This window comes from Cibotium barometz, chromosome 40 (assembly GCF_041138505.1).
Source record: "Cibotium barometz isolate CiBa-2024 chromosome 40, ASM4113850v1, whole genome shotgun sequence".
NCBI lineage: Eukaryota > Viridiplantae > Streptophyta > Polypodiopsida > Cyatheales > Cibotiaceae > Cibotium > Cibotium barometz.
This window is the reverse complement of record NC_141085.1, coordinates 14,331,505-14,341,543: the sequence shown is the minus strand read 5'-3', so window position 1 is coordinate 14,341,543 and position 10,039 is coordinate 14,331,505.

The window sequence follows — 10,039 nt, the reverse complement described above, 5'->3', positions numbered from 1 at the left end:
ACAACTTGATGAAGCTGTGTATTCTGGAATACAACTCAAGTGTAGAAAGAAGTATTCCAGAATATAGCTTATTGAAGCTCTGTGTTCTAGAATACAACTCAAGTGTAGAGAGAAGCTGTATTCCAGTATCCAGCTTGCTGAAGCTGTGTATTCTGGAATATAACTCAAGTGCACAGAGAGAAGTTGTATTCTAGAATATAGCTTATTGAAGCTGTGTATTGTGGAATACAATCTCAAGTATAGAGAAAAATTATATTTTTGAATATAGCTTGTTAAAGCTTCATATTCTGGAATACAACTCAAGTGTTGAGAGTTGTATTCCAAAAATACAACTTGTATAAGCAATGGATTCAGGAATACAACCTCAAAGTGCATGTGTTAAATTTTTAAAAATGTGATTTCAAGCTTTGTATTCTAGAATACAAACCACTTAATACACAAGAAACATGGCAAATTATCGATTTTTGTGTTGTATTCTAGAATACAACACAAGAATTAGCTTTTTAAAAAATGGTCATTTTAATTTTTAAAAATTATTGATTAAATCTTTATTTTATAGAATATTATTTTTAGCCTTACATTGTTTTAAGTTTTCAGGTCCTATTCTACAAGCACTTAAAGCTCATCGAGAACAACAAAGTACAGAGCGTCAAAAGCTAGCAAAGCATCAAAAGAAATGCCTGGAGCAGAAAGAAATGTATTTGGGATTAGTCATAGATGGAATGGATCAAAAGAAGATGTTGATACCCCATTTTATGTGTGCTCCAAAGAATTTGAAGGAAGAGAATTTCATAAAACTACACGTTGTTGGAGCCCTCATCTTTAACGGCATCATGACGTCAAAAGTTTTTATAAACTTTCCAAATTTACACAATGACCGACCCTAACTTGACCATCACCATAATTCAGAAAATAGTAAGTGAATGGCAAGGAGAATTACCTGGCACACTTTATGTGCAGCTTGATAATACGGCAAGGGAAAACAAAAATCAAATAGTGCTTGCTTATTTGAGTATGTTGGTGCAGTTGAAAGTTTTCAAAAATGTCAAACTTGGATTTTTGTTGGTGGGTCACACGCATGATCAAATTGATCAGATGTTTAACAGGTTTTCAGTCAAACTTGCTAAGAAAAGTGTATTTGACCTTCCAGAGGTGTGCACAATTCTTAAAGAACCTTATGATCCTGTGCCAGAAATTCATGTTTTGAAAGGCACCTATGATTTTAGAGAGTTTGCAACAAGTGGAGATTTTGCAAGCCCTGCATTTGCTCAGCTTAATGACCATAGTTTCCAACATCAATTCAAAATAAAAGAAAAAGAAGCTGAAACACATTTGTGGTGTAAGAAGTACTCTAACTCAGAGGCATGGCATCCTTAGGATGGTTTGAAGTCTTTACTCAGTGTCCCAGAACGACAAATTCTTCAGGCAGCAAAAATGGTTTTGGCATCAAGCATTGAAGCAGCAAAAGCTCAAAAAGAAAAGCGAGCCATCAATTATCAGCAATGTTGATAGAAATTAAAGAGACCATACAATCAGCACATGTGTATTTTCCAGCTTGATCACTTGGATGGTGGAATACATTTTTTCATGAGCAAGAAATCTTGATTGAGGAAGTTCAAAGCAATTCAAGATCACTGATGAATCTGGAGCCCTTTCTTTGGAGGGTACAAGAACTTGAAGACCGTGATGATAATATTCAAATGCCAAATCAACAAACAAAATTGCTTGAAGAATTGCAAACATTGGTGCATGGGGAGACTCGCGAAGCGTATGTTGGTGCTAGAAGGACTAGTCTCAACGACGGTTGTAAGAGAAGGAAATGTGGGAAGGAAATATTGAGGAGCTCACTGTAGGTGCAATGATTGCAGTGTTAGCAACAGATGATGAAAGTGGATGTCCTTTTTGGTTGGCAAAGGTACTTAAAGTCCTTGAGGAAAATGGAAAAGTAAGCTCAATTGAGGTCCACTGGTACAAGGTCAATGGAGATGATGCATTATCAGGAAAATATTATCCAGAGATGATTCGAGTAAATAAAAAGGGAAAGAAAGCAAATCGTAGTCAACGTAGCATGGATAGCCTAAGCATGGAGGATGTGGAAGTTCTTGTTTATGGTTTTACCTTGAAAAAGTCCGGTCATCTATGAGAACAAACCAAAAAAATTCTTCTGGAGAAAGTCAAAGATTTAACACGAGAGGCATAAGACCTCTCATTGTAACCAATTTTGTGGACATTATTATTTTATTGCAAATTGAGTATTTTTTTTCTCAAAAAATGTGTGATTTTATGAGCAACTCTATCATCTTTCAAAGTATTGAAGTGTAAAACTTGCACTTTTTAACAGTTTTTTTGAGCTTTTTAGGAGCTCGTACTCTTTTAGGTTTAAAAAATAGTGTTTTTTGAGATATTTTAGCATTTTCAAAAATGGGTTGTATTTTTGATGGTTTAGTTGTGCTTTTAAATGGCTGGATGTTTTGCATTGAGTGTTATTATTGTGGTAAACTTGGACATATGGCTAGAGATTTCTACAAAAAGCAAAATGATCTTTGTGGTGGTAGAGGGCAACATGGTAACTATGCATCATCTAGCAATAAGGGATATATAGATCATTTGTTTGCTATGAAGCATGTGATGGACACTATGATGTCACACATAAAGAGAGTGATAAAACATGGTATATGGATTCAAGTGCATCAAACCACTTGACATGCCATGGAGAGTGGTTTGATAAAACATGATGGCTACACAAACTAAAAGGATTAGACATGTGAACATACAAAAGCTAAAATCTATGCAAACAAAGGGCATTGTTGGTGGTCTACCAAGATTTAAATATGATAGGAGCACACATGTTTGTGATGCATGTCAATTTGGGAAACAAACAAGGTTGCCATTTCCCACGGATAGTCAAATGAGTATAAAACCACTTGAGGTTGTGTGCATATAGTGACATTTGGGGTCCCACTCAAACTCAATCAATAAATGGAAGTAGGTACTACGTTACATTTATATGATTTCAGCAAGATGACACACATTTACTTCTTAAAAGAGAAGAGTGAAGCATTGGGCAAGTTTGAAGAATTCAAAGCACTTTTGGAAAAGAAATATGGTCACTCAATTAAATGCTTGAGGAGGACTCATGGTGGTGGTGAGTATACTTCACATGTATTTGATGGGTTCTTGAGAGAGCATGGTATTAGACGATAGCTCACATGTAGGTATACTCCTCATCAAAATGGGGTTGCTAAGAGAAATAATAGAAAGATAGGTGAAGTGGCAAAAGCATTGATGAACGAGAAGAGTATGCCATTTTATTATGAGGAAAAAGTATGTGCTACAATGGTGTACATCTTGAATGAGACACCTATAGTTGCCACACATGAGAGTACTCCTGAAATGAGGATGACAAGTTTTAGGCCCGCTATGAGACATTTGAAAGTTTTTTGATGCATTTCTTATGTGCATGTGCTAGATGATGAGAAGAGGAGGAAGCTAGACCCAAAAGCTAAAAAATGTGTGTCCATTGGGTATGTTCAGGATAGAAAAGCTTACAAATGCTACAATCCAGTGACAAATCAGGTTCTCATTAGTAGAAATGTGATATTTAATGAGATGGCTAGCTAGTATAAGCAAAGTGAGAGTCTTATGATTGATAACATTGATGAAAATGAGAATGTACATTTACCTTTGGAGGAGGTTACTAGTATGTTTAGGCCACATGAGACATCTAGTAAGCCCATGGTCAAAAATATTGAGACATGAAGTTAGAACCGAGAGTAGTGCATTGAACAAGGGTAAAAAGAAAATTTAAGGAATTGGTATTGGGAATGTAGGTTATGACTCATCAAGTTCAAAGAGTCTCGATGATGAGTTGGGAATCCAAGTGGTAAGAATTCTAGGCGTGAGGAATGACAAGTATGTTCCACCACACGCTAGAGCTCAGGGAGCTCGTAGTGACACACAACCATTGAGGAGGTCACAAAGAGTGAGATATCTAGTACAAAGATTCACATACAGTGGGCATGCTATGTATTATGTATATATGAAATCTATAGTTAAGCATGTAGAGCCTTCTTGTTCTGATGAGGCTATTGGAAAGAAGCATGGGACAAAGCTATGGATGAGGAGATGGATGCTTTGGCACATAATGATATATGGGAAATAGTTGAGTTACCAAAAGGAAAGAACGTAAATGGGTTTACAAAGTCAAATGCAAATCAGATGGATTTGTGGAAAGGTATAAAGCAAGAGTGGCCACTAAAGATTATTCACAGATACATGGTCTTGATTATGATAAGACATTTAGCCCATTGGATAAAATGGCTACAGTGAGATCTATGATTTCATTGGATGCATCTAAAGGTTAGGAATTGCATCAAATGGATGTTAAGAATGCATTCTTGAATGGAGAGCTATAAGAGGAAGTGTTTATGGAATAGCCAAGGGGTTATATACACCCAAACTTTCCCACATATATATAAAAATTGAAGAAAGCATTATATGGGCTGAAGCAAGCACCATGAGCATGGAGTGATAGGATTAACAGGTATCTTGTGAGCATTGGATTTCATGTGGGAAATTTAGACTCGTCACTATATGTGAAGAAGACAGATCATGGTATGGTGGTGATTGTTATTTATGTGGATGACTTGATAGTCATAGGTGATTGTGGGAATGACATTGCCAATGTGAAGATAGCATTAAGCACATAAAGGATTTGGGAGAGCTGAGATTCTTTCTTGGCATTGAGGTTATCAGGACATCACATGGTATTTGTTGATGCAAAGGCAATATGCCTTGGACATGTTGGCAAAGTATGGCATGACTGGATGCAAGCCGATGATGCCACCATTGGAGTAGAACATAAAGCTAAGGGCTTATTTTGGTGATGAGTTGGATGATATTACCATGTATAGGAGGATGGTCGAGAGCTTCATTTACTTGACCATTACTAGACCGGATTTATGTTATGCAGTGGGCCTAGTCAATCACTTTATGCAGAGTCCCAAGAAGTGACATTTGGATGCTGTCAGGAGGATCATGAGATATGTGAAGACAACAACCCATTATGGTTTATTCTATGAGCATGGAAAGGATGTGATGGTTATGGATACACAGATGCAAATCGGGCAAGTAGTTCTTATGAGACAAGAGGTCTACTAGTGGGTATGTATTTAGCATGGGAAGTACTGCATTGAGTTGGAGCAACAAGAAGCAAGTAGTGATTATGAGACATGAGGTCTACTAGTGGGTATGCATTTAGCATGGGAAGTGTTGTAGTGAGTTAGAGTAGCAAGAAGCAACCCAAAGTTGCTTTATATAGCATAGAGGCAGAGTATAGAGGAGAAGCTATGGCTGCATGTGCGGTGGTATGGCTGGAAAAGGTACTTGGTGATTTGGGACAACATCATGATGTAGTCGTTGTCGTACAGTATGACAAAATGAGTAGTATACAATCGGCTAGTAATCCAGTTTATCATACAAGGACCAAACACATAGAGGTCCACTATCATTTAATTAGAAAGAGTGTTGGATGGACAAATAGAGTTGACATATGTGAAGACTGAAGAGTAGATTGCAGATATCTTTACCAAACCACTTGATAAAGAGAAGTTTGAGTACTTCAGAGATAGACTTGGAGTACATGAGATGGACATGGTGAGTTTGAGATGGAGTGTTGAGAATGCAAGCTCATCGGGAACTGGTGGATAGCGTTAGTGTGTGGACACTAGCCTAGCAGCATGTGTGGATAATAATGGCCATGTGCCAATTGGTCAAGTGTGTGGACATTAGCATTATGTTTATTTTAGTGTGAACTTATCATTATGTAGTGTGCTATGTTTTGTGGAGGAAAGCTATGGAGCTTCTCTACTTTGTGTGTGTTGATGGAATGAGAGCAATGACAATTTAGGTGTGTATCCTGTGCTCCCCTCTACATGATGACTTTCACAAATTTTGTGTTTTGGAAAATTGGCCAACGTAAGTGTATATAAATGGCGTGCTCCATAGTACTAACTTGACTATATTATGTTATAGTATCTAGACATTAGAACATAATCAAGATTCAAATTTTAAATATAGATAGGGCTAGTTTAAAGTATAGATTATGGGTGGTTTCTTACTTTCCATACCATCAACTGTAGTTAACCAATAGTTTTAGGGCTAGTTTAAAGTATAGATAGGGCTAGTTTAAAGTATAGATTATGGGTGGTTTCTTACTTTCCATACCATCAACTGTAGTTAACCAATAGTTTTAGGCTTCTTTTTCTTTAAATATCCTTGCTAAGCCAAAACTTAGCTAAACCAACTGTCCAAAGTGTCTCTATTACCATCATCATTTCCTCAAGCATCGACATAACCTAAAGTGATGCTATCTTGGCCATTTGCAATGTTGTTCTCCAATGCTACCCTTCCTCCCTAGACCACACTCAGCCTCCTGAGATTTTTGTCTTGCAAAGCTCTCCCCAACAAAGTTCTTTTTTCTAAGCATGATGCTTTTCGATGCTCTCTAAATGCGCCCTCCCTCTTGGCACATTGCCACCTCCCGTAAAGAATCCCCTATCAACATGCCACCCTCCCATCAAATGTGCACTCTTCCATGGGAAACCTCTTATCAATGCTCTTCATCAAGTAAGTTGGATTTTTCTTTACACCAATTGCTGCTATGCCTATATCAACCCTATATAACTACTCCAAAGTATGGAGGAAAGCAAGAAATAAATATGTATTTCTCTCAACTTTACTTAATAATATTTAATCTCTATATTGCAAACATGGAGAACAAAAATTGGATACTGTGCATACAAGAGAAATACAAGGTATTCACTTTTGGTATTATGGATGATCCATTCTCTATATTGCAAACATGGAGAACAAAAATTGGATACTGTGCATACAAGAGAAATACAAGGTATTCACTTTTGGTATTATGGATGATCCATTCTCTATATGCATGGTATCCAATTTTTGGTCTCCATGTTCACAAAATGGATACTTGGTATCGTTTTAGGAGACCAAAAATTGGATACCATGCATATAAAATGGATACCAAGTATCCATTTTGTGAACATCGAGATAAAAAATTGGATACCGTACATATGGATATCCAATTTTTGGTCTCTACATTTACAAAATGGATACTTGGTATCCATTTTGGATACTTAATAGATATTAGGTATCCAAAATGGATATACCAAGTATCCATTTTGTGAACATGAAGGCAAAAAATTAGATACCATGCATACAAAAAAATAGATGCTTAGTATCCATTAAGACCAAAAGTAGATATCTTGTTTTAAATTATTACTCTTTAGTTATTTTAATATTTTCAAAATTGATCCTTTTTCATTTATATGTCTTCCTTGTTGGTATTTGAGTTATGTGAGATGCTTGGCGTAGTTAATTGTAATTTAAGATTATGTAATATTATTTATTCATTTTAATTTTTACTTCATATTAAAATGATTATGTGAGTGATGTCATAATATTCAATGATTGAAAAAAAGGTGATAATTGGTTTTTTTAACACACATGTCTAGCTTGGAAGTTGTTCTTATCTAGCTTCTCACTCACAATCCAATTTAGACATAGTGACTTGTAGTAACTCTCACATGTTAGAGAGAGGATATTCTATAACTAAACAAGACTTGCATTAAATTTTGCACCCACAACAATCTTGTAATCTCCAGTAATCTTTTTAACAGTAGAGATATACACACATTCACATGTGGTACTATAACTATATAGTCACTTATGTGAACCAAACACATCAACATATATGTGCCATACATGTGTAAATCCCAAAATGTTTGTAGGCACTTCAAATTAACCACTATGTAAAGATAGATTCAATGCGGGGAAATCCAACAAGAGGCGGCTTCACTGCGGGTTCTTGCACTCTATGTGAAACATACACAAAAACATTGTATAACTAAAAACTGTCATTGTCGACACTTCTACAAAGTGTGTGTGAAAACCTTGCTGGCACTCCAGATGCCTAAAATAACACTAAAAATACCTTTGTGTCCCAAAAACATGGTATATACTATTCTTTTTCTTCACTGAAGGGAGCTCCCCTAAGATATGACAATGCCCCTTCCTAATGTGCTTACTACCACCACTATCCTTGACTAGCAACTACCTATTGGAGAAATTTGCTTATGAACCAAAGGGAAAGTGATGGAGTTACCCTTACCCATGTACCTGTTCCTTTTCTTATCTCATGCTTACCTCTTAAGCTCGTTACATAAACCACTGCTCTGATACCATGAGAAGAATGCGAGAAAGAGGGTGAGCTTGAGCTCCTTGTAAGCAAACTTCTTCACACACACACACACACGAGTAGACACACACGACAGCTTGAGATCCTTACCAGAAACTTCTTTACACACACAAGAGTAGACACACATAAGAGTACACACACGACAGCTTGAGATCCTTACCAGAAACTTCTTTACACACACTCACACACACAAGAGTAGACACACATAAGAGTACACACACACACACACACACACACACACAAAAGTAGACAAGCACACAAAAGAGAGATCTACATTTTCTTCTTTCTTATTCACTTCTCTACAACCATAACATAAAGATAAGTGTACATACTATAAACAAAAGTACTCTACTACTAAAAAAAACAAAGTACATAGTGTGGACCCAACTATATGAGCTAGCGATATAACTATACCATAACTCTAATAAAGTAACGTGGCTGTCATCATAAAGCCTGTAAGCATTGGCAGCTATCAACCATAATCTCACCAACGATGCCTGTGGCATACATGTAAAGGTGTTATCATGGTGTGTCATCCATGTCTGCGCTATTTGATCTTGATATCTCATCATCTTGGTGGGTAGATCCATTTCCCTTATTACCATGGTGTGTCATCCATGTCCGTGCTATTTGATCTTGATATCTCATCATCTTGGTGGGTAGATCCATTGCCCTTATTATTCAAAATGATACTATTGTTTCACCACATTTTTTGGTGAGATCCACATATTTTTTTCCCCTTAAGGTGGGGTCATCAATGGTAGTTAGCAATTGTTTCTATTTTTTTTAAGTCTTTTGCTTAATAAGTTGTGAATAAACAGATTCCTCTACTCTACCCCCATTTACTTTTGATAATCGTGACAAATATTAAGGGAAGCAATTCTTAGGGTAATGTCAAACTTATCATTAAAAAATTCTTCATTCGTGGGAGAGTAATGTTACATTTGAGACTCTATACATACCTTGTTGTGGGTTGGTTAAGGTCCTTTGGTAGTCCATAATCATCTTTTTTTGTGTTGTTTATGGAGATGGTAGTGATAGCTACTACTCTAAGGTTATATGCTAGAGGATTGAGAGTACATGGGTAGTGAAATCGAAAGATATCATGATTACCCACAATTTTAAGTAATGGGCATGATATAAAAGAGGACATTACCTTCACTATAGTGCTAGTGTGACTCTATGTGGATATAAGTGGGGATGCCCTTGAAAATTATTTATTCTCCTAACCTAATCTTTGTGTTTATTTTATTGAGTGAGGCATCACCTGGCTCATATAATCATTCCTCCTAGAGGCAATCCCTTTTTCTCTTTTGATGTTGGCCTAACAATATATATGCCTTGGGATATCTTGAACCAAAACCTAGTATTTAGGCCATTGATCACAATATCCATCAGATTGTCATTTGTTTTATTGCCATGCATAGCTCTTGTCTAAATATCAAAACCCTTTATGATTAAATGATCATGTAGCTTTTTGTCTCTTAGTCCTAGCAATGGAGCAACATCTAGAAACTTATCACTTAGCTTCTCCCTTTCTACACATCTCAAATTTAGGTGATGCATGCATGCGTTGTAGTCTCATAGTGCTTCCCCCACATTGTATTATATACTCTAAATCTGAGTGTGGCTAGGATCTACAAGTTAAAATCACATTTCTTTTCTAGTTTTAAGGATTGAAACTGTTATCTACCCTTGCCATCAAGATATAAGCTAAAGTCTCTCAGCTTGATTTGGTCCTCTACACTACCAAATGTTTGC